Raw genomic sequence first — 24,823 nt, 5'->3', positions numbered from 1 at the left:
ATCCCCAGAGTACATTGGACAGTACCCCAGCTCTGGCTCTCACCTTCCTCTTCTTCCTCTTCTTTTCTTTCTCTCTCCTTCCCTCCCTCACCTTCCTTTCTACCTTCCTTCTGTCCTTCCTCCTTCCCTACTCCCTCCCTCCCTTCTTTCCTTCTTTCCTTCCTTCCTTCTTTCCTTCCTTCCTTCCTCCTTCCTTCCTTCCTTCCTTCCTTCCTTCCTTCCTACCTGTCTCCCTCCCTCTATTCCTTCCTTCCTTCTTCCCTTCCTATCTTCCTTCTTTCGTGTTTTCCTTTCCTCCTTCCTTCCTTCTTTCCTTCCTTTGCCTTCCTTTCTGTCTTCCTTTCTCTTCCTTCCCTTCCCTTCCTCTCCTTCCCTTCCCTTTTCTCCTCTTTCCCTTTCCTTCTTCAAAAATGGAACCTATTCTATGTCCCTTAGGAATACAAATCCCTTAGGTATTTGCTAGGTAATCTGATTAAATTAGTGTACTCAGATATTAATAAGGTTTTAAGCTGTTTCTCTTTCATAGAGTATTGCATTTTAATAAGGAACTATTGGGAAAGAAGTCTTAAGTAGTATCTCTCAAACTGGCAATGTGGTGTAATGAAAAGGGAACTTGATTTATAGCCAGAAGACCAGAGTTTGAATTACACCTCTGTTCAGGCAGCTGGTGGTACACTGGTAGAGCACCAGACCTCAAGTCAGGAAGATCTGAGTTCAAATGTGACCTTAGACACTTAGAAGCTGTTTTACCCTGGACAAGTCATTTCACCGCTCATGATCTTAGTTTTCTTGTCTATAAAACAAGAATAAAAATAGCATCTACTTTGCAGGGTTGTTGTGAGACTCAAATGAGATAATATTGTAAAGTATTTGCTACTTTTAGGTGGTATATAAATATATTAATAATAAGTAATACATTATTACTTATTACTTTGTGACTTTGCGCAAGCCACTTAAAAGTCTCTGAACCTCCATTTTCTCATCTATAAAATGAGGGGATTGGACAAGGTGATTTGTGAGTTTTTTCTACGTCTAAAGCCTATGAGACCTCAGTAGAAATTCCTTAATTCCTTTCCCCACCTCTAGGCAAGACCTGCTCTGTGTCCTGGATCCTATGATTACTAATGATAGCGGTCCCATACTCTTAACTAGCACTTTACATTCATGGCCTTTTATGATTCTGACAGCTTTATGAGGTGAGTGGAGCAAAATGTTATTATCCCTCCTTTACGGATGAAGAAACTAAGGTTCAAGAAAGGAAATGATTTGTCCAAGATCACACAGAAAATGTTAAGTAGAGTTTTTTTTTACTAGATTTTTTTTTAGTAATTTTACTAGATTTTTATTAGGAATTCTACTACCTTGTACATCAATATTTGAACTGATGTCTACAGCCTGTATTAGACTCCAGGGTAATGTCTTCATCCTTTAAATTTCTCTAGTTATGATTCTTACTGACCATGTGCAGAGGCTCAGCACTCTATACTAAGCCAAGAAATAATGAACTGATCTGAAGGTCGTGAGAGACGATAATGAAGCATAAACCTTTTGTTAGTGTCTTATTTGTGTAACTGACTTTTGGCACTAGTGAAATTGATCCTAGACTGAACAGAGAATAGTCTTCACATTTTCAGAGAATCATAATCATTTAGGCCAGCTCTTTCTTGAGTAGGAGCCTTCTCCACCATATCCCTTGTAAGAGGGCATCTAATTTCTGCATACATGCTTTTGGACTGCTTGAATTGTTAGGGAGTATTTTCTTATTTCAACCAAATATCTGCCTCTGCGTTCTTCTCCCTGGGGCAGGCAAAGAGAAATAAGCATATATCATCCCTTTTCCATGAGAAAGTCCTTCAAATACTTGAAGCAGCTGTCATGTGCCTCCAGGTCTTTTCTTCTCTTGGGTAATATCCCTAGTTTCTTTAGTTCATCTGCCTATGGCATGGATCCCTGTACCCTCACCATCCTGGTTACCTTTGGGACCCACTCCAGCTTGTCAATGTCTTTTTGACCATGAGGTGCACAGAACTGAATACAAGCTCAGACAAATGAAGTCTGACAAGGGCAGAGTACACAATGACCTCCCTTGTTTTGGATCCTATGCTTCTCTTAACACAACATAAGATTATATTTAGGTTTCTTTTCTTCTTCTTCCTCCTCCTCCTCTTCTTCTCTTCTTTCTTTTTCTCTCTTTGCTACATCAATTCCCATTGAAATTATAGCCCCCTAAAACCTCTGGGTCTTTTCCAAATGAACTGTCATTTAGTCACATTTCTACCAGCTTGTATTTTTACAGTTGATTTTCTATAAACAAATGACTTTATATTTATTGCCTTTTAAATTGCATCTGAAGAAATTTGGCCCATTGTTCTAATTTGATGTGATTTTTAAAAATCCTGATTCTTAATTTTATCCAATATTTTAGCTTTAACTACTAACTTTAGATCACCTGCAAACATAACAAACGTATTCCTTGATAAAATCTTGGATAGAATAGGGTGAAGGACAGATATAGTCACAGTTGACTAAAGGTTACCTTCTGAGATGACATTAATCCATTAATCACTTTTCAGTTCAGGTCATCCAACTCATTTCAAATCCACATAACTGTAGTTTCATCTTGTCCACAGTGATACTTTGAGAAACTTTGTCTTGTATCTTGCTGAAATCCAGGTATACAATGTGTATACCTTGATGGACCAATCTAATAACCCCCTCAAACAAGGAAATTAAGCTAATCTGGAATGTTATGTTTTGGTTGAAACTACAAGTGCTTTTAGTAATCACTTCCTTTATTAATCACTCATAAACCTTCCTTTTAACAATGAATTCAATAATTTTGTCAGGAATCAAGGTCAAGCTCATCAACTCTTGAAATTTGAAGAATCCTCCCTCTTGTGGTTTTTTTAAATTGGGATATTTGTCTATGCTCGGTTTAACACCTCTCCCCTTCTATGCATTTTTTTTTCAAAGATCACCACTAACATTACAGCAATCACATGTACCAACTCTTTCAGCATCTTGAGCTGAATCTCATTGAGGGTAGGTAAGTGATCTTTTACCATCTCTCCATTTATCTTGGATTGTTACTGTCCCCTTTATGTTTGTTCTATCCTTACCATTACAACAATTGTTCTCTTTATGGTACAGAGAACAGTAACAGAGTAAGAGTTGAGTATTCGTACCTTCTTTCCTTCATTCATTATTATTGTCCCATCTACTGTGAACAATGACCCTGTCCCTTTATTGATTTTTCTCTTTTCCTTAGCATTAAAAATTCACCACCACCCCTCCCTCTTTTGACATTAACATTGAATACTGGCTTCAGCTCATTCTTAACTTTAGCAATCCTGACAATCTCCTGTACCATTTTTTTATACTCATTGTCAGTTCCTAGTTCCTTCTTCCATGCCTTTTCAAAATCTATGTTGGTGGATAAATTATCTGTGTATTGTTTTCAGTTTCTTCAACAGGTCCTTTTGTCATCAGAATTTAATTAGTGAGAGCACCTCACCTCCTCTTGAGCTGACTTCTTCTGAGGAATTTAGACCATAGGATTCTACTTGGCCTTTCTCTGAACTCAGAAATAATTTTAATGCCAATAAAATGGGCTTCTGGCAAATCCCCAAAGAACCAAGATGCCCATATTACCCTTAGTTTGGCAAAATATAAGCTAGTCTTCCCTGTAAGGAGGTTTGGGGGCAAAAAGAAGAGAGGAAAAGATACCTCTAAAAGAAAACACACTCTTGTTGGACTATATTTCTCTGAAAGCAAATTTCACAAGTCTTTGAACTCATTGTGGTTACTTTGGTCAGAAGAGCACTTTTCTTATGGATGTAATCACATTTTGGTTGTACCCTCTCCACAATCAACATTACTTCATCATCATTATTCCATTTGGTCCCCTTTCCAGCAGAGATCAGGTGCTTCTTCTTGCCAACTATTTAAATGATTTCATTATCAGGGAATACAAATGATAGTGATACTTTGCAGTTCTCTCAGACACATTGTCTTCCCCTAAGAACTCTACAAACTTTTCTCCTATCTCATTAAGATGTGTAGCCTACAGTGGAAATAAGGCTAGGGGAGAGGGCCAAGGTCATTTGGCTTTAATAATGGAGCTGAAGATTTCTTGACTCCCAACTCAGCACTTCAGCATGAGCCTATGTTGACCTCTCTTAGCCTCAGACCCTGTGATAGGGATAGACATTACATAGCCTCAACTAAGGGCCCAGAAGTCTGTGCACCAGCTACCAGACTTCTACCTACAGTGTACTTCATCCATCATAGATTTACTTTAATACTGCATTTTGATAGCACACAACATGTTTTCCATGGAGAAAGCATAGCTCACTAATATATTAGAGTCTTCTGGGTGATATAGGGTAATGCAGAAAAGGGGTCAGAGGAACACAAGATCATAGATTTAGAACTTGTAGGTCATCTAGCCCAGGGCTTCCACTCTCAACTGCTTTGTGAGTTTGGGCAGTGTTCCTTGGTGTTGTGTGGCCCGAGGGCATGGGCATGGCAAAGCACATGTGTTGTGTGTTCAGAACCAAGGCTGCAGTGAAGTCGCACTATGCAACATGGGCAAGCAGTTTTAGAAATGCCTTGGATTCATTATGCACTTGATTTTTAATTAATTTTTGGTTGTTGCGTGGTCAGAAACCTTTTACTGTTGTCAAATTTTGTCGTAACCCACAATTTAAGAAGTGCTGATCTAACCCAACCCCTTTATTTTAGAAATTATTGAAAATTAAAATGTAACTTTTCCTCAATCAAGTTCACAGACCACTTGAAACCTGTCCACGGATCTCTTGCACCCCCTGTTCCCAAGGCTGGTCAGGGTAAAAATGTGGGCAGGAAAAATCAGAAAACCATTTGAGGAAACTAAGACCCAGAAAGTAATTTGCCCAAGCATGGCACAATGATTAATGCACTGGACCTAGACCTGGGATCATGTCCTACCTACACTAGCTGTGTGACGCTGGTTAAGTCACTTGACCTCTGTGTTTCTCAATTTTATCATCTATAAAATGAGAGGCTGGCACTCTTGATAGAATGCCTGGCCTGAAGTCAGGAAGACTCATCTTTCTGAGTTCAAATCTGGCCTCAGAGAGTTACTAGCTATGTGACCCTGGGCAAGTCACTTCACCCTGTTTGCCTCAGTTTCCCCAGATGTAAAATGAGCTGGAGATGGAAATGACAAACCACTCCAGTCTCTTTGCCAAGAAAATCCCTAATGGGGTCACGAGAGTCAGACATGACTGAAATGACTCAACAGCAACAAGAACAAGAACGATATCCCTTTCAACTCTATGATCCTAGGATCAAAGATAGTAAGTGACAGAGGAGGATTCATACACAGGGCTTCTAATTCCACAACTACCACTCCTTCCACTAGACCATGTTAGTGATTATATTTAAGGCTTATTTTTTTAAAATTAACAAAATTTCACATTCTTTCAAAAGAAGCAGCCATCTATAAGCTTGTACTGGCACTCTATGGAACGAAAAGGAAAAGAAATACAATGCGTCCTATAAAGCGAAATCCTCAAGTTCTTAATGTGGGGTAGTCTCCAGATCAAGCTCGAGCCTGTACCTGTGAAGGCTTTGCAACCTGTGAGAGTTTGATAGAAGGCTGTACATCACTAATAGAAGCCCAAAGAGAATCAGAAGGAGATGGAGCCAAGGGTTTGCCTAAATGTCTTGCCCCCAAGGAAACAAAACCACAATTTCATTTCAGGGGGAACTGAAATGCATTCCATTAAGAAACTGGTTTTTCTGCTCACCTTTCTACCCTATTCAGCCTTGGGCATAGGGATTCTGAACTTAGGGGTTAGGGTTGGGGTCCATGGGGATCCACGGATAGATTTCTAGGCATCTATGAACTTGGATGAGAAAGTTACATTTTAATTTTCAGTAACATCTAACTGAAATTGAACATTCTCTCCAATTAGAAATTTTAAAGAGTATTCTGAGGAAAGGTCCAAAGGCTTCACCGACTTTTACCAAAGGAGTCCATCACAGAGAAAAAGATTAAGAACCTCTGCTTGGAAATGTGTGATATCTTCAAGGATGGCTAGAGACAGTTTATTGGATGTGGATGGTTTGAATTGTTGACTCATCTTTATTAATTTACATAGTCTAAAGGCTCCCTCAATCTCATATAGACATTTGTACATATTTACCTAATTTCAGCTTTTGTCAAGCTCCTTATTGGTAGGAATTGGACTTGAGATTTCATTGCCATAGGGAACTCCCTGGTAAGGAAACTCCGCCAATCAATAGATTGAATAACTTTTCTATAATTTCTGGTCTTAGAGAGGGGCCCAGAGCACTAAGAGTTTAAGTGATGTGCTCAGGGTTGCACAGCCAATATGTATCTGAGGAAGACTGGAGACCAGGTCCTCCCAGCTTTGAGACTGTTTCTCTACCTACTATGTGATGCTGTTTCTCTATTCACTGTGCAATACTGCCTCATCATTGCTAGATTCAGGAAATAAATAGGACATCAACCACCAAGAGTAGGAGCCTCAAAGTGTGCAAAGGAAAAAAAAAAGATAGATTTACATCGGTGGGACTTGGGTTCAAATCCTGACTTTGTCACTTACTACCTGTGTGTCCTTGGACAAATCACTCAACCTCTCTGAACCTGATCTATAAAATAAGGAATTTCAGGATGACCTCCAAGATCCTTTCCAGCTCTAAATCTATTAACCCATGATTGATCACCTGCTACATACATTTCTGAGAAGGTCCAAAGAGCCATTCCCCAACAGAGTTTCATTCTCAAGTACATAGCTTTTAAAAATAACATGGTAAAATGAAATTAAATTTAGGCAAATGATTACCTTCCAGAAACCACAAGATCCACTCTTGTCCATCCTATTTAATTTTCTTTTCTTCTATTTTTCATTTCCTTTTCTTCCTTTTGTCTCTGTCCTCCTGAGATCAAATGCCTAATTTTAGTTCTCAGCCATTCTTTAATATTAGTACTAACATAAGGTAGTCTTTATGTTTGAGGCTTTTGCTCTCCTGTGATATGCCATGCATAATTAACTGTCACCTTCACTATTAATATCGGCTGAGATATTAATTTGATGAATCTTAATTTCTCTTAATCATAGCATCATTCTGATCTTCCATTGGACATTTCTTTATAAGAAGGACACAAACTGAAATAATAATAGTATGTTATGGTGTTTTGGGGGAAAAAATCTGTCTAGTAATTATATGTTTTGCCAGGAAGAGTATCTGTTCCTTGAATGGGTGACTGCATCCTGATTTCTCTGTTACAGAATGGATGTTTTTTCTTGATAACCTTTGGACTTATTTCATTTCAGACATTCAAGTGAAAATACTTTAGAAAATAAACAAATATTCCCTAGTGCCTGCATCATTTTGTGTGCTGGGGTTGGGGGTGAGGGAGTAGGGTCTGGCCCTGTGATTTCATGGGTGTAGGGAACTTCCCACATGGGGGCTCCCTCCACAAATACAACAGAATCAACAAGTATTTATTAAGTTCTTACTATGTACCTGGCACTGTGCTATATTACTACATGCCCAGCAAAGTGCTGAGAGCTAGGAATACAAATGTAACACTCCATTACAATAATTAGCCCATTTTAAGCCTCGGGGCCATATATAATGGCCCCTGAGGTCCATGTGGTTCTCTTCTCCCTTCTACAGCTTTAGGCAGCGGTTTGGCTCTCTGCCTTAATTTACATTTATATTTATCTCTAGCTAACCCTGGACCCTTTGTGGTTGAAGCAAAATTCAGGTTACCAGAAATGTTGGGGCGCTGGCAGGGGAAGTTGGGGAAAGAGGACTTTTCTTGGAACTTTCCTCAGCGGTAGATAATGTGGGTACAATGCTGGTGGTATCAACCTGTGTCTTTTACTCAGAGATGCCTATAATGCTGATGGCCCTCCTTGGTCTTTCTCTCCTCCGCCTCAGCTCAGTCTTACTTTCTCTTTTTCTTTTACCCCTGCTTGCCAATTCTGGCTCAGCTCCCGAGGTCCCCATCCCTTCCTCTCAGCTACCAGACCCCTGAAAGCTCTCCCTCCTTGGTTTTGAACTAGCTCCTGCTTTTATAAAGGTCCTCAAGGCCAAGTCTCTCATTAGATCTGAACTGACTTCCTCATGCAGTCCCTATTAGATTGTAAACTCCTTGAGGGGGAACTGTCTTTTGTCCCTTCTGGTATCCTCACTGTTTAGCACAATGCCTGGCACATAGTAGGTGCTTAATAAATGTTTACTGATAGATTGACAAGGCATTGCTCATACTTAGCGCCACTAGGTGGCAGAGTGGATGGAATACTGGGCTTGGAATCAGGGAGACTCACCTTTGTGAGTTCAAATCCAACTTCAGACAGTTATTAGCTGTGTGACCCTGGGTAAGTCACTTAACCCTGTTTACCTCAGTTTCCTCCTCTGTGAAATGAGCTAAAGAAGGAAATGGCAAACCACTCCAGTGTTTTTGCCAAGAAAACCTCAAATGGGGTCCTGGAGAGTTGGGCATAATCGAAACAACATAAGCAAACAGTTGAAATGTGTTGTTACCATACTCTCTCTCTCTCTCTCTCTCTCTTTCTCTCTCTCCTTCTCCCTCTCTCTCTCCCACCCATATACCTCTATCTTTCTATCTATTTATCGACCTATCTAGAACAGTGTTTAGCTTCCTGACACTTTTCAAGGGGACAAGGAGTTTTGACTGATTTACTTTGACCCCCATCCTTAACCTTACAAAAATTAAAAGTAGAAACAGTTCCTCCATCGTAATGGAAGAGATACCATATACATAGATCTGTGGACACACACACACACACACACACACACACACACACACACACACACACACACACACCCCAGAGGGAAAGGAGCCTTGGAAGGGAAGACAAAAGCCAGTGGGGAGGGGGACCTGAAAAGGCTTCATGTAAGAAGAGGTTGTTCTTGAGCTGAACCCTTTGTCAGCTTCCTGATTCCCAAAACAATCTTCTATCCACTTATGATGTCTCTCACTGTTAATCTAAGTAACTTCGGGGTCCATTTAAAACCTCGGTCTTAGGCTCAGCCTAAGTCTGTTATGGAGTACTGATATGGAAGAAACTAAGTCTCTGGGAGGTGCCCTGGTCAGGCTATGTATTAGTTCCTGGTCTTTCCTCACCCTCTCTCATCTGTTTCTTCTTCTCCCTTTCCCTTTCCCATTCCTTTGTTCTTCCTTTCCCACCTCCCTATTGTTCCCTGATTCCTGCTATCTTTACTTGACCTCTGCCTCTCTGGTTTCTTCCACTTTTCTCCCACTCTCCATCTAGTCCTACATCTTAGACGTGGCATGCAGATCTGTGTGAAGACCCTGACAGGCAAGATCATGACCCTGGAGGTAGAGCCCAGTGACACTATTGAAAATGTCAAGGCCAAGATCCAGGACAAAGAAGGCATCCCCTCTGACCAGCAGAGGCTCATCTTTGCAGGCAAGCTGCTGGAGAATGGCTGCACCCTGTCTGACTACAACATCCAGAAAGAATCCACTCTCCACCTGGTCCTGCATCTTAGGGGTGTCTGTTAACTGTTGACTTTATTATGAAAGCATAAATTGCCAATGCTAGCATCATTTTGCACTTATTAAAGTCTTTGAAGTCTTAATATTAAGTTTGGAGATTACCAGGTTCAGTAACAGCTGAGCCAAATGCTAATGAAGGTTTTTGTTGCGCATTGAAAAAAAAAAGGTGGGTCCATTTCCCATTCTTCCTCATTTCTCTCACTGACAGAGCAGCCGAGGCAGTGACTGCCTCGTGCATGATGCACACAAACCTGGGACATTGTTGGTTAGTGAAAGAAAGTCCTGACAGCATTTCTTCAGTCTAGCCATCATGCTGGGGACTCAGGAAGGGAATCATTCCCCATCCTCTGCTTCTGATTTTGCTGAGTGACATCAGACAGTCACTGCATCTCAGGGAGCCTCAGTTTCTTCATTAAAATGAGCATGACACTATCTGTCCTCCTTACTCACTGGGTGTATTGTGAAGTGGAGTGTGTTTTGAACTCCTTAGAAGCAAGATACTTGTCTGAATGTAATTATGCACACAGTTGTGAACAGCAGTAGACATGAAACAAAGGTCCCCAAGGCTGGCCCTGTGGCACTCGGACACACTCACCTCCAGGTACACCACCCAGGGCATCACCAAGGTGGCCACAAGCAGGTCAGCCACAGCCAGGCTCACCACCAGGTAGTTGGTGGCGGTCTGCAGGGAACGTTCTTTCAGCACAGCCATACAGACCAGGACATTGCCAAAGACGATGGCCAGAATGAGGGCACAGTAGGAGAGGGCATAGTAGGCATGGGGGTGGGGCAGTCCTGGCCCTGTTGTGTTCTCCTTCCTGCAAGTAGAGTTGATAGAGCTGTTGAGTGGACTGAGAAGAGCCATTGTAAGAAGGGAAGTCATTGTCCTGACAGAGTTCCCTAGAACAAGATGGAAAAAAAAAAACCATTGATCAGTACAGTAAGTCTTATCTCTCTCCCTCTCTGTGTAATAATAGCTGGCATTTAGATAGGTCTTTAAAGTTTACTGAGAACTTTTACATGTCATATCTCATCTGATTCTCATAACAACCTTAGGAGGTAAATGCTAATATTATCCCCATTTTTACTGAGGAGGAAACTGAGGCAGATAGGTTAAGTGATTTGCTCAGTCTCACAGCCAGTTAATGTTTGAGGCAGGATTTGAACTCAGGTATTTCTGACCCTAATTCCAACACTCTATCCATCGCATCACCTAGATGTAGTTCAAACCACTGCAGGTGGGATTGGAACACAGGTCATCCTATCTTCACATGCCTATGTGCCTCTTTCCTTTGTCTCTCCTCCTCCTTTTAAAAAAATCCTCTCATGCATCTCTGACAGGCTTGGAGATTACAGCCTAGAAGTCAGTTCCAAAGATGCTAGGAAATATTGGGAGACCCTGGAAGTGAAACACTGTATGTTGCCATGATGATCAACTTCAATGAATAACATAGTCTGGATGTCACCCATTTGATTATGGGTTCTTAATACCTACAAGTAAACTGAGGCAACTGCCCTTTCAGAAAATTCACTACTGTGACTATGAGACTGTGGTGACCTTGGATCAAGAACATCCCTTGTCATAATGATGCTAACCTCACATGGAATGCTCTGGGGGAGCATCTCAAAGAGTCGCATGAATTTGATTGGAGGGAATCTAATTTATTTTAACAAACATTGGCTGAGCCCTTACTGTGTACCCTGACACAGCGCTAGCTTCTTTGGTGGATGGAAAAATACATGAGATTCAGTTGCTACTCTCAAGGATCCCAAATTTACCAGTATAAATGACAGGTAATACATTAATCATGTAAGGTAGAATATGATACATGCCATGAGAATGGTATTAAAAAAAGAACTATAGGAGTAGAAAAGATGACTTCTGGTTGATTGGTTTTTTATTTTGCATGTATGTATGTATGTCCATATGTATTTGCTGGGGATTGGGATCATAGAGCAGTTAGGGGACATAGTAGATAGAGTGCTGGGCCTGAAGTCAGGAAGACCCATCTTCATGAGTTCAAATCCAGCCTCAGACAGTTACTAGCTGTGTGACCCTGGGCAAGTCACTTAAACCTGTTTGCCTCAGTTTCCTCCTCTGTACACGGACAGCTGGCAAGGAAATGGTAACCCATCCCAGAATCTTTGCCAAGAAAACCCCAAATGGGGTCATGAAGAGTTGGACATGATGGAAATAACTGGACAGCAACAAAGAAAAGGATCATGGAAGAAGTAATACTAGATAGGACCTTTAAAGATGGGTGGGATTCCAGTAGGCAGCTGAAGGCATCATTTCCTTCAAAAGCAGATAGAAAAATATACCTTTGCCTGGACCTGAGGTTCTTCTAAATTCAAATGTCAGCAAAAGAAAGTATTACTTTTGCTCAGAGGTTCCCACTGAATTTTTAGGGGGTTGGCTCACCTTAACCTGGTGTCTCTGTACCACATTTATTTTTATTGTTTCTAAATTCTTGATGGCTTTTACTTTTCAAAATGTTTTATGGATGCTTTTTGGTTTTATGTTACATTTCTTTTCAGATATACCTTATCACCTACTGACCCCTCTCTTGTAGCCTAGGAAAAATGGTAAAAACTAACCAAGATGGTAATGACATCTGACAATACATGCACAATTTCACATCTGTAGGCCCCCACCTCTCTACTAGGGAGAAAAATGTGTTTTTTGCTCTGTTTTCTGGGGATCAAGGTTGGTTCCCGTTACGATTAACCAGAGGCTTCCTCTCAGTGTTGTTTTGTTTAAGTTTCTGCAGTCATTGTGCATTTTGCCACATTTTGTTAGAATGAAGCCCTCTCAGCTTGGGAGATGAAGGGGTTAAAGTGGACAATTGAGAACAGTCCACAGGTTTAGAATAAATTTAGAGCTGGTTGGTTTTGGTTTTGGTTTTCGATCCTCCCTACTTCATCCTGTCAACTATTTGTACTCACTGTATTTTAGAATGTAATAATAAGTTGCTAATAATAATCATTTGCACATTATTCCAAGAGGGGTAGCTGCTGCCCTGGTGATGGTGCTGCCATTGCCAAGAGCTTTTGGAAAAACACAATGCCTTCCTGATTATTTCCTGGAGATGAATATTTCCATCTTTGAGAAAGGCACAAGTCCAGAGAACTTGACATGATTTGGACTATTAGTTAGGAGGACAGTTTGACCACCTCTCCAAATGGCATGGTTCTTTGAGGGTAATGATGGCTTACACCCATCTCACTTGTCAAACAGAAATGAAGCCCAGAACTTTGGGATGCTTATTATTGTATTGTCTGACCACCAAGAGTTTTGACAGCTATTTAAAAATAGTACAGCTGAATGTCAATAGTGAATTACATTTTAAAAAGCAAAACAAAACACAACAAAAACAAACTGAAGCCCAACTATATATCATCTGCCAGATGGTTTTAACTTCAGATCAATTTTTCCCCCATTACTCTGTCTCTGGTCTCCAGTTGCTTACATTTCTAATAGCAGTTGTAGCAGCTTATTCTTTGGTTTGCTCCTGGTGATTGGTGGTCTTGGGGAATCAAGGCAGTGTAGAAAAATTAAAAAATTTGAATGCTGAATAATTATGATGACAAATTTTTACTCTAGAGAACAGAGGAGGAAGAATCTCTTTCTTTTTTGGTAGAAAGGTGGGGGACTATGGGTACAGGATTGGCAATACACTATCAGATACAAGTGCTACATCACCTGACTTTCCTTAATCATTTTTCCTTGGTACAATAGAAGGCTCATTTTGGAGGGAGAGGTGAGTAAGAAGAGGAGCCCATAAAATATTAAAAGAAATTAAAAGGCTCAAATAAATGTCACATCTCATAGTAGTTTATTGTTTCTGATTTTTACCTTATTAAGAATTTTTTTAGTCTAGAATAGCTTAAAAGGTTGATAGATCTGAGTGTTCCTTTTCCCAGTTTTCCCTCTAAGATACTATTAACGAGTAAATGTGGTGCAGAAGGGAGAAGCAAAGTACCTAGAGAATCCACCAACTGAGCAATTGATGGTTAAATAATTCAAAGTAATTAGTACCATATTAATTTGAATATAGACTGTACTCTTCCCCCAGATCTGGATTATTAAAATCTGATCATAGCCTATATTTGATGGTTTTTTTTTTCCAGAGCTTATCTATCTACTTTTTCTTTTCACAGGTAATTTATTTTAGAGATGCATACTTTATTGGGGGGGGGGAATCTTTATTTTGGGAAATCTATATTTTGAACTAAAATGATATTTAAGTATATTAAGTACACATATATTAAGTACATATGTGAATATATGACGTATTTCCTAAAGTTGCTTTTGGGTTTAATTTTCACACGTATATATCTCTAAGATCCTAGACTTAATGACTACTGAACTTTAGTATTCACCCTCCATTTTTAATCTGATCTCTCTCAGAATATAAACTGGTAGCAGAAAAGCAACATTAATGAAATATATGAGATGTTCTTAGATCAAGCCAAGCGCATGCTTCAAACTGTGGGAGCTGGAACAAAGTGGTAATAAAGCATAGGAGCACAACTGCAAGGAAGGAAGCTATCCCTTGTCTTTTCCTGGTACTGTAAGTCATTTGGATTATGTAAGTCTCAGGAAGGGGAGTTAACTTTGTAGTGCTACAAAAAACCTTTTTTTAAATAAAATTTTTTTTAGTGCCCAAGAGTTTTTTCTCTGTTTATGGGGGCTGCAATCCCAGGGTGGTACTGAGAGTACATAAAGTCTGGAGTAGCACATAGTAGTACATATATACATACATACACAGTACACACAGTGTGGAGCAACTACATAGATCCCTGGGGAAAAGTGGGGCTCATAAGAAGGGGAAAGTATCCTTGAATGTCTATGGACTCAGGTATGTCCCCTCTGTATTCTTTGTGGTGTATAATAAATTTGTTCTCTGTTTCATGTCTTTTTAGTCTCATGTTTTTAAGAAAACTATAGTGGATAGAGCTCCAGGCTGGAGTCAAGAAGACCTAAGTTCAAATTCAGCCTCAGACACTTACTAGCTGTGTGACCCTGGGCAAGTCACTTAACCCTGTTTGCCTCAGTTTCCTCATCTGTAAAATGAACTGGAGAAGGAAATGGCAAACCACTCTAGTATCTTTGCCAAGAAAAACCCCAAATGAGGTCATGGAGAGTTGGACATGACTGAAACAACTCAACAACAGCAAGACCTCTAAATAAGAGCTAGACACAAGCCATATTCAAATGTCAGGGAAGACCCTGGATAGCAGCAAAGCAAGCTTATTATCATTAGTGATAAACCTTTGGGAATGAAACTTGTCTGTCCCTCCCTCAACATACAGAGCCCAAGATCTTCACTGCCAGCCTATGGGGTAAGTAGAGCATCTATTATTGTCCCCATTATATGGATAAAGCAATTGAGCCATAGTGAGGTTGGACGATGTGACCAATGTCACACCTTTTGTTAGTTTTAGAAATGGAACTAGAATATAGGTCTCCTAAACCGCTATTCTTTCCAACGAAACTGTCTCCAGTAACAGAAGAGAGTGCTGTACAGATGAGGGACCCCTTGGTAGAGGACTATTATCACTTCCAATTCTCAGCTTTCATAACAGTGGATTAGAGACCTGCTACATGATATGCCACTGGGACCTCCTTACCGGCTACTCCTGATAAGCAGATGGATGATGACAGGAGAATGGTGGCATTGGGAATTCTGGAGACTCCAAAATATTTCTGTGATACAAATGGAGAAATCCTTTTAAGCCACAGTTCTAAGAGTCCTCTATGAAAAGAACAATGGGGGGCTGGCTAGTGCTGAGGAAATCTCAGCTGGCTTCTTTTAGTCATGGAGTCAGCTGTTCTTCCCTCTGAGAAATGATGTCAAGTATGGATGGTGCCAAAGGTTAGGAACCCTGGAGAATCTGAGCGTGAACCCTCCAGAGTGAAGGAATGAGTTCCATTTAGATCTCTTGAATGCAAAAGCCCTAGGACCCAGCCCTGAATATTGTGGGCAGACAGGGGTATCTGAGGCTACATAGATCTATGAATTAAGACTCAAGAGCAGAGTTTGCTTGGTGAAAACATTCATCTTCTAGCAGCCAGGCCATCAGTTGGAAAGCTGGGGCAATGATTAGAACCTCATGTTTCCCCTGAAATAGTCCTGACTCTGACTCATACATATTGGCTGTGAGATCCTGTTAAAGTCATTTAACCTCAAAGGGCTTCTCCAGGCAACACTCTTAGACTAGAAGGAGCAGGTCTTCGTGGGTAAAGAAAGATCCTCACGAGTAGTCTCCCATATGGGTTTTTTAAACAGTGAAGTGGTTAAATCGAAAAGGGGATCTCTCTCCTTTTGGGGGATTAAATTGACCAATCAATCAATCAAGATTTATTAATTGCCTACTATGTGCCAGGTACTGTGCTAGGCTCTGAGGATACAAAAAGAGCTAAAGGACAGTTCCTGCTCTCAAGAAGCTTACTATCTAATAGAGTTCTTAAACGGAACATCTATGAATTAAAAATATATATGTATATATATGTATATTAGTGGCTGTAATTCAATATAATTGATTTCCTTCATAATCCTATGCATCTTATTTTAGCCTTTAGAAGCATTCTGAGAAGGAGGCCATAGGCTGTACAAAACTGCCCAAGAGTTCCGTGAAACACAAAATATTGAGAACCCCTGGGCTCCATGATTCCCTTAAATTCCCATCTTTTTTTTTTTAAAGAAAGACATGATATGCATATGGACTACCAGAGTTTGCAGGATTCAGGGAAATAAAGCCTCACCAGGAAAACTCGCTTCCCAAAACTGAACCTAAATATATGGGTGTCCTGGGCACTGGATGAGAAGCATTTTAACCTTTGCATGAGAAGTAATATGGTTATGTTTCTCTATTGAACAGACTGGGGTGGTATTGTTGATTATTTTAGCAATTGGCCTCAGCTTTAGGAAGGGCAGCTAGGTGGCATAATGGATAAAGCTCTGGGCCTGGAGTCAGGAGGACTTGAGCTCGAATCCAGCCTCAAACAACAGCTGCGTGACTCTGGGCAAGTCACTTAACCCTGTTTGCCTCAGTTTCCTTATCTGTAAAAATCTGGAGAAGGAGATTGAAAACTACTCTAGTGTCTTTGCCAAGAAAACCCCCAAATGGGGTCACAGAGGGTCAAACAAGACTGAAACAACTGAACAACAACAACATCAGCTTTAGGAATAGAAAGTTATCCATGAAAACTCTGTCCTACTCTGCCAGGTATTAGTGCCATTCCCTTCACTTCTTGCATCATACTTACCTCTGCAAATATTGTATCCCCCGCCCCACTAGAATGTAGGTTCTTTGAGATCAAGAACTATTTTTTGTTTTGTCTTTGGCAGTTTCTGAGTCAAGAAAACCTGGGCTAGGGTCCTTCTTCTGACACGTAGTGGCTGTGTGATCCTGGCTAGATCATTTAACACTTTAGTGCCTCTAGACAACTCTAAGAAGAGGAGTAGATCTTCATTGGTAGAGGAAATATCATCACTGGGAGTCAGCTATACTAATGAAACCCTTGTGAAGGTTGGCATTTGCTTTGCAATTTATAGTCTTTAAAATGTTGCTTGAGTCACTTAGAGATTAAATGACTGGCCCAAGGTCACAAAGCTAGTAGGTGTCAAAAACAGGTCTCTAGCTCAGGCCTTCCTGGCTCAGCAGATGTTTGATCCACTGTATCCATGACTCTTCTTTGCACATAGAAAGTGCTTATTAAGTATGTTGTATTGAATTGTATTTTAAAATTCAGTCCATGAAACCCCACTCAGTGTTTTGTTTTGCTTTTAGATGGGCCTTTACCAAGTGTCCGATTTTAGAGTCACAGTGTTATAGACTATGGAATTAAAAGGAACATTAGATTAAACACTGTCATTTTGTAAATTAGGAAATTAAGAACTGGTGAAGAGGAGTGACTTGTTCAAGGTCACACCTATCTCATTTTAATTTTCTTGCCTTTCTGTAGATGGCAGCATGAATATTTATCTATTTTAAGGGAGGTGGTGGGGTTGGTAGGTGCTTGAAAAAGTCAGAGCCCCAGCAGCAATAGTCAAAGATAATGCAGCAGGTGCACCAGGAGCCTCCCACGCTCAGCTCAATTGAAACTTCACTCTCCTGACCTGTTCCCCCAACCTTGAGAAAAGATTCAGTTGGCTGTCAATGTTCCTCCATGCTGACTGATGAGGTGTCATTCAGCACCATTTATAAAATGTCTACTGGGCTCCAATTACTCCACAGACTTAGAACTGGAAGAAATTTTATAGAAACCAGTTAATCTAACCCTCTTCTTTTACAGATGAGAAAACCAGGCTTTCCTACCCCAGAGCTAGGTCGCTGTTTAGCTAGATAGAAAAGAGCATTGTTAAAGTTGAAAATCGAATGGTATGGTGGAAAAACCAAGGATTTTGGAGTCAAAGGTTCCAGGTTCAAATTTCATCTCTGCCACTTATTGCCTGTGTGATCTTACACAAATCATATAACTTCTCTGGGCTTCAGCTCCCTCATTTCTGAAATTACGGAGTTGGGCTAGATTGCCTCTGGGTCCTTTCTAGCTCCAAGTCTGTGATCCAATGATTCTTTGGTAGCTTTCTTTAAGGACTTGTCACGTGGGATTTGGTAATCAAGGATTACAGGTCCATATGAGTGGGCATAAAGTGCAGATGGGAGAGTCATCCCTTCCCTCAGCATGAAAGTAGCTGACTCTTTTAGAAATCACATGGTAGCTCTCTCTCCTCCCGACGTGGAACAACCTAATGGATGAATACTCAGTTCTTGGTCGGAACCATTGCCCTCTCCCCTCTCCCCATAATTCCAGACCCCTCCCCCACCCCCAGCCAGCTCTGCCAATGCATCTTCTTCCCAGTTGCTGATTTCTCCAGCTGCTTTTCCAGTATAGTCCTGCCTGGTATCATGATGTAGAAAGACACGATTTAGGAGGTAATTTAAAATTACCATGACCTTTGTCTCTTAAAAGCCTCTTATACCCATCACCTGACTGGGTCTTCAATGCAGGTGTGCAACTCTTTGGAGTCAGTGGGCGTTATATTGTTGTTATTAGCAGTAGTGTTTAGCATTTCTATGGCACTTTATGCTCTCAAAGAGCTGCAAAACAGCTTTAACAAAATTAGCAATTCCTAAGTGAATAGAAATACACCATATATTTACATTTATAGTACAGAGCAAAAATATGTGCAGCAGTTCCACTTGGTTACTAGGGTCAGACCTGAAATATTTTCACAACTAACCTTCTCCAAAAGCATTCCCTTCTACCACCCCTGAAGAAACAGCCATTCCAGTATTATTCAGAAACAGAGAGGCTAGGACAATCTCTCAATCAATCAACTTATCTATCAATATTTGTTGAGCATTGACAACATTCAGGTACCATGCTAGGTGCAAGTACATAATGGCTGTCCCCCACCTCATCACCCCTACTTTGGTCTAATTGATTTTTTGGTTTACTCTCATGTACATCCCATTTGGTTTCTAGGTACTATGAATTGGAAGACTTGATATTACCCTTGCCCTGCTCAAAACTCACACTCTATGCTATCCATTTTGACCCTAGAAAATGTTCTAACTTAAAGAAGCAGTGGTGACATTTAGGATCCCCCGCCTCTTTTCACCCAGTCTCTTGCTTTAAAAACAAAACAAAACACCAGTATATTCTGGGGCAAAAATTTTCTACTAGGAACCAAAGGCAGACAGTGCGTATTGACCTCTTGATTATGGAATACAGAAGCAAAATCTTGGCCAACGGACAGGCACCCAGAATGTGGTCAGAATCCATGTTCTAACATGACTGCTGTTGCTCCAGTATTATTTGTATGTATGCTTTTTGATGGTATTCGATTAAGCCAAATGCATGAACTGGAACTAATGCTTAATTGCAATGAGTTTCATTGATCCAATATGCTACGGCAAATAATGGCAGTTCCACACATGAGGAAAACAACAACAACCCTCAAAATCATATGCCATCATTAAAGAAAACATACACAATCATCACCTCAAGTGCTATACATCTCTGCTGGGAATAATTTGATTTGGAATTGGAAACAGCCTGACTTTAAATAGACCATAGAAAACAGTGTCTCTCTCTCTAAGCCCTCAAACCTGGATTACTGGGACACTGAATTAGGGAATCTAAAGTAACAGATTCTCATAATTAAATGAGACACTCAAGAGAAATACAATCAATTCTCTCATAAATCCTTGGAATAATAACACCTTTCTCTTTTCCATCTTTTTAATTCTACATTAATATAACTTTCAGAGCTCAAGAGAATCCAATTTTAGGGAAAAGAAAAAAGGAACAAGGAAAGATTTATGCCATCTAAACCACTTAGGAAAGAAAAGGAGGATATTTTTCCTCAAGATTTCAGGTTTTTAAGTAATAGTATGTAAGTAGTTTTGATGCATATTTTCAGAGAACCACAGAAACCTCAAATCGGTAATACAGCCTTTCAGGAAAACGTCATGTGCAAATTTAGAAAACAAAAAGAAATAATTACTTACCCTGAAAATCCTTGCTGATTTCTGTAGACTATGGAGTTTAACACCTCAGCTCCTGCAGCCATTCACTACTGGCATACAAGCTCGGAAATGCCAAAGTTTGCCTTTCCTAGGACACTGAAACTGTGGAAGTGAAAAGGAAGGAAAATCACCCATTTTTGTCTCTGAGGTGAAATCAGTAGTGTGCTGCTGCTCCAGCTTCCCCATCAGACCTTACTGCATGTCTCAGAGCTGCTTTCAGATCCATGAGTTTCCCCTGGTGGCTTAGAGAGGGACCCTAAACCAATGGGCCAACTGATCTGTGTCTCTGTCCTTGGTGCTGAAAACAGAGGTGGAGAAGGCAGAAGCAGGTTTGCTGCTTTCTCCCTCCCTCTCTTCTTTCTTCCCTGTTACTTATTCCTCTACAATATTTTTGTTCACTTCTTTGTATTCAGATTTTCTCCATACTCCAACTTTAATTTCTCTTTAATAGCTCCCTTTTTACTTGGTTTAATTTGCTTTACCAATTTTGGGTGAGTTTTTGTAACACTGGCTTAGAAGAAGGACAAGATTGGTGAATTGATACTATGAGAAGCCAAGTTAAATTAAGGCAATTAAGTGGTTTAAAATAGGATTAGATGAAAATGGAACTTTAAGGGAAAACATCTGGGGAAGGAAGGTTTAAAAATATATAAAAATTAATGATGGGAAACCAAGACAGACAGTACAGTTGGATATAAAGATAAAATAAGCTTAATAACATGAGTAAATATTAATGTTTATTTAGCAGCACTGTTCATTTTTTAGAGAACTTTACAACTATTTGCCAATTGAGCCTTATAGGTCCCCTGTGACATATAAGAGTGATATTATCAACCCTTATTTAGAAATAGTCAAGGTGAGAGATAGCCTGGTGTCATGACAGCGAAAGTCCACTTTGGTATCAGTGTTGGAGCTTAAGAGTGCATTTCCTTGACTACCCATTAAGATGGAATTAGGACTATCCATTGCCTTTCTTCTTAGAGATGATGATGAGTCTTCCCCTTTCCCCCTTAGCCAGCACTGGATGTATTTCTGAGCTATGGTGCAGATTCTGATGGGGAGGTGGGTCTTGGAGTGGCTCTATAATGGAGACCTCTGCTGGTTAGGAAAGAGGCAGCACTAGCATGGTCCAAACGGAGATAACTATTTAGATTTCCCAGAGAGATTGTTAGTAGGTTAAGAGGAGTAGAGAAAGAGTTTAGTGGATTAGTGCTTAGGGTAAAATGAACTTTTTATATGCACCAGGACTGTCACTGCCTGCCTTGTTAACTGAAAGACCACCCACCCTCCCCCTTCCTTAGGGGAAGGAAAAGGGGGAATTAAGTCTCTTATGATAGATGAAATTTCTAATGTGTGAAAACAGGGTTACTACAGGATGATGGGTGAAAAGAATGAAGCAGTATTGTAATATCAGGCCCAATTGTTGATTTTTTACCCCTTTGTGTAATGGAAGTGCCGGAGATCAGCATGTAATTTGACCATTACTAGTGACACATGGGCTCTGGCCTTCTTGATGAAGGGTGTATAGGGCAAGAGTCTCCTGGTTCGTCCTTTGGGCACTGAGATGGTGGGGGACAGTGGGGACAGGGTGTGTCAACAAGGATTGGCCACTGAGTCAGAAGAAACCTCCCACTCAGCAGGCTTATAAAAAATAAATTCTGCTCTCAGTCTCTCTTCCTCTCTTTGAAGCATGTTACTTGGGCCTTAGGAAGTCTCTCCCTTAGACTTCCAGTGAGTGAATAGCTCTCTCTCTCTCTCTCTCTTCCTCTTCCTCCAAATCTAACAGCAATGGTGACTGGAAATAGGTGTCAGCAAAAACATGTGTTTGTGTAGATGAGCCTAAGACTGATCCTCAAATCCCTGGCTACCTTCTATGTTCTACTTTCTGATTCTTTCCCTAAGAACAGGCGATCCAGGGATGAGTGTTTCTATCTTTTGTGTCAATCTGGTAAGTTTGAAAGGTTAGGAATTCCTGGGTCCAGATTACTCATTGCCTTGCATGAGATGAGCCCCATCATTCCTTGGAGGAGAAAATGAACATTTCCAAAAAAGATATTGCAGATGAAAGGAGTGAGAAAGTCCAAAATACATCCTAGCTTTTGAGGAGATGAGGATTTATGAGTTGTACTGAAGGCCAGATCAGAAGTGAAAGTGAATTAGCTGTTCAGCAGTCCAGATAGAAAGGTAAAAGAAAAGGGATGGGTTACTGCATCGGGTTTTAAATATTTGTTAATGGGACATATGAGTTTTTTACATGTTAAGCATTTCTGCTGTAGTAGAAGAAGTAAATAACTGGCCAATATTTGATCTACTTTGTTACATTGCATAGGTTTCTTGAAAGGGCTCTGTTAATCCTTTTGTGGGATATCCTAGACATGAGCTATTTGTAAGCTTTGCTTTAGAGATTTTCCCAGAGTTCTACTCAGGTATAAGGGTGGCATGTGATGAAATAGAAAATGTGAAAAAAATATTCCTACTCTTAAGGGATCAGGATTTTCCAAGATGTGAAATGAGCTCAGAACTGGCACTCCTTGGTGAGAAAAGGGTGCCCCTTGTCTTTGACCATAGATCTTATAAATTGTTTGAACACTGAGTGTACAATAGTCAGCTTTCTTTGTTTTATATCGTGTCTGATGGTAATTCACCCATGCACCTGTATATGGCTGACAAGAAACTAATAGTTCTCTTCAGGATGAAATCCTATTGTACCTTTCTTTAGTTTAGGGGCTATAGCTTTTATTGCCTATAGTTTTTCCCATGACTTTCCCATGCTATTCTTCTGAAAGGATCATAGACAACTAGAGATTATTAGGGACTATTCCTCTCATTTTGTAGATGGAAAGCCAAGAAAAATTAAGTAACTTACCCAAGCTGATATATCTGGGCAATGGTAGTGCAGAGCCTCAAACCCAGCTTTCCTGAGTTTCTGTACAAGAGTGTCTGCAGTAGACTACACTGACTCCTACAATGGATATGTGTGGGGCCTGAGTAAGAAGGTGGGTAAGAAAGTCCCTCTGCCCCCTTACCCCTGGCCCTGCTCTTTAGGTGAAGATCATCAGTTCTTTTACCTCACCTGGCACTTAACCATCTACACTAATTGCCCTAAGGAAGTTTTCTTCCCTTAGAGGAATGAGAACCTTATTTATGACTAGTACAGAATATTGTGAGATCTGCTCTTTGGGAAGAAGTCCAGAATATGTACAGAACAGAAATGCCTTGGCAGAAATAAAGAAGAGAAATACAGATTGTTTTTCTACCCTGTTCCATTCAGGAACCAATTCCAATGGCACCACTGGTAATGTCTCATGTGCCAGTCAACAAAACTTCACTAGGAAAGTCTATACCTCTTGAGTCTGTGGTGAGAGACCAAGAGGAAGGGTGGAGGGAAGCATCTCTGTCTTTTCTTAGGAACAAAATATATTGGAAAAAGCACTAGATTTGGGGTAAAAGGATTTCAGTTTGAATACTGCCTCTGCCACCAACTTCCTCTGTGACCTTGAGAAAGTTACTTGACCCTTCTAAGCCTCGGTTTCATCAGTAAAGTGAGAGGGCTGGGCCAGATGATTTCTAAATTCCTTGATGGTTCTAAATCTTAGGATTCTATGAAACTCTCTAATGTTTTGTACTGAATCACTTCCTATTGGTGTCTGAAATGCTAGATCAGTGTAGCTATATTTTTCAGTGGTATATTACTATCAGGTAATAGCTCTTGTCTCTTGAAGTGATGTTCTCTCTGACACAATACTTTGAATGCTTTGTGTTGTAAGCATTTAGAACCACTTCATTCACCATTTGGTATGCAGTCACTAAAGCAGTGAGTAGGCATGCCAAGCCTGATTCAATTTTGTTGGCCCTTGTGTGACCTATAGGCTCTGGGGCTCACTCTCTTGACCCATATGCTTACACTGATGTGTTGGGTGCCCAGAGCTTGACTAATTATATCTCCCCTCAGGATTCTAGGGGTAACCTTGAGGTAAGAGAGATGATTTTCTAGCTACTTATACACCCCCCATCTAGTATGTTCTGTCTAATGTCAATCACCAAATAATGTCTTCTCGATATTAATCAAAAGGTTAATATCGACTAGTTTTCTAATGTCAATCACCAAATGATATGCCCTTAATATTAATTGAAAGGTTAATATCAACAAGTTTTCTAATGTCAATCACCAAATAATATCTCCTTAATATTAATTGGATGATTAATATCAATTAGTTTTTACAGAGGAATATTTCCTGAGTAGGTATAGCAAGGACTAAAGACTACCCCCTTCACCTAAACCAAGATTCACTTTCCCCCTCTAGATATTTAACTCCTCCTTGAAGAAAGAAGACTCAGAATTAAAATGATAGCTATCCAATAATCCCCTCACTCCAAATTTATTTCTAGGGGTATCATAGCCAATGAACAAGCTGTTTCCTTGCTTGTAGGACACTGTGTCTCACTTGCTGGGTTTGCTGTCTTCACTGCTGGGCTGGGACAAGTTGGGAGAAACTCCTCAGAGCTTTCTCCTCACAAGGTTCGGCTATTGTAGTTAGCAGCAGACTTTTATAGACACAAGTGATTGTAGCTCTGGTGACTCTTCAGACCTCTAAAAGCTCACAAGATTATGACTTGGTCTGTTCTTACTCTGATATTCAACCACCTAAGAGCAGAAAAAAATCAACACAACAGAGACAGAAGAACCACAACATCATGAATTCTTCTTATATGGTA

The 24,823-nt window shown here is 40.3% G+C and overlaps 1 pseudogene; it reads left to right on the top strand.

The window, feature by feature from the left end:
- LOC118839163 overlaps window positions 1-9,571 on the top strand; it is a 13,724-nt pseudogene extending 4,153 nt beyond the window's left edge.
- Window positions 9,572-24,823: the final 15,252 nt, after the last annotated feature.

Source organism: Trichosurus vulpecula, chromosome 2 (genome assembly GCF_011100635.1).
Source record: "Trichosurus vulpecula isolate mTriVul1 chromosome 2, mTriVul1.pri, whole genome shotgun sequence".
Taxonomy (NCBI): Eukaryota; Metazoa; Chordata; class Mammalia; order Diprotodontia; family Phalangeridae; genus Trichosurus; species Trichosurus vulpecula.
The sequence above is the reverse complement of the archived record's forward strand: the minus strand, read 5'-3'. Positions and strand labels throughout refer to the sequence as shown.